The sequence below is a fragment of the Octopus bimaculoides genome, chromosome 9 (assembly GCF_001194135.2).
Source record: "Octopus bimaculoides isolate UCB-OBI-ISO-001 chromosome 9, ASM119413v2, whole genome shotgun sequence".
Taxonomy (NCBI): domain Eukaryota; kingdom Metazoa; phylum Mollusca; class Cephalopoda; order Octopoda; family Octopodidae; genus Octopus; species Octopus bimaculoides.
In genome coordinates, this window is record NC_068989.1 from 4624656 (window position 1) to 4625581 (window position 926).

General features: G+C 38.2%; 1 long non-coding RNA gene across 1 annotated transcript in view; it reads right to left on the reverse strand.

Moving 5' to 3' along the window:
• The window catches only part of LOC128248689 (uncharacterized), a 38309-nt gene that overhangs the window by 32581 nt on the left and 4802 nt on the right, over nt 1-926 (reverse strand). The window lies entirely within an intron of this gene.

The window sequence follows — 926 nt, forward strand, 5'->3', positions numbered from 1 at the left end:
GGGGGGGGGGGTCGATAAAATAGCGGACCAACCAAGTGCCGGAGCTGATGTAACCGACTTGCCAACTCCCCTCGAAATTACTGGTGTTCAACCCCGCAACGGACCAATGGACCTGTTCAGGGCGACTGTTGTAAACTCGGCGATGAAAGCCGGGAAACCGGGGTTATGAGTTCTAGGGCCCGAGGAAAAGGAGTTACTATTGGGTTGGTGCATAATTATTGCGGCTTTTTTTTCAACAAATTTTATTCAACAAAAAACAATAACATGTACTAAAAACATCTTTAAATGATTATTCCGGAACATATTCACCATCTACTTCAGTTACTGCTTCCCATATGCTTGGCAGGCGGTCAGACCGTCATTTAAAGACCTTTTTTGCTAAATATTATTGTTTTTGTTGAATAAAATTTGTTGAAAAAAAGCCGCAATAATTATGCACCAACCCAATAGAAGCCGAAACGTCCTTAAGGAGTTGCAGGTAGCCAAAAGATATCAAGAAGTCGATGTGTTGTCTCGAGGTTAGAGGCTTCCTTTTCGTGGGTGAGGGAGAATGTGTCTGGGGAACACTTAGAGGTTTGGGGCTCTTTTTCTTCCTCAATTTGTTTCGGAATTATGTTGAATATAGCAGGGCTAATTCGGGTTAAAATTAAACAAATAAATAAACATTAAAAATGAAAACGAAGCCATAACTGTGTGATTAAGAATCTTGTTTTGCAACCACGTAGTCTCAGGTTCAGTCCCACAGCGTGTAGTCTCGCTTCTACTATAGTCCCGCGCCGCTTATATAACTTGTGAGTATATATATATATATATATATATATATATATATATATCTTTATATATATTCGGTGCGAATGGTTTTGTTAATACTGCATGTTGTATCATACTTGTTCCTATATATATATATATATATATTATATATATAT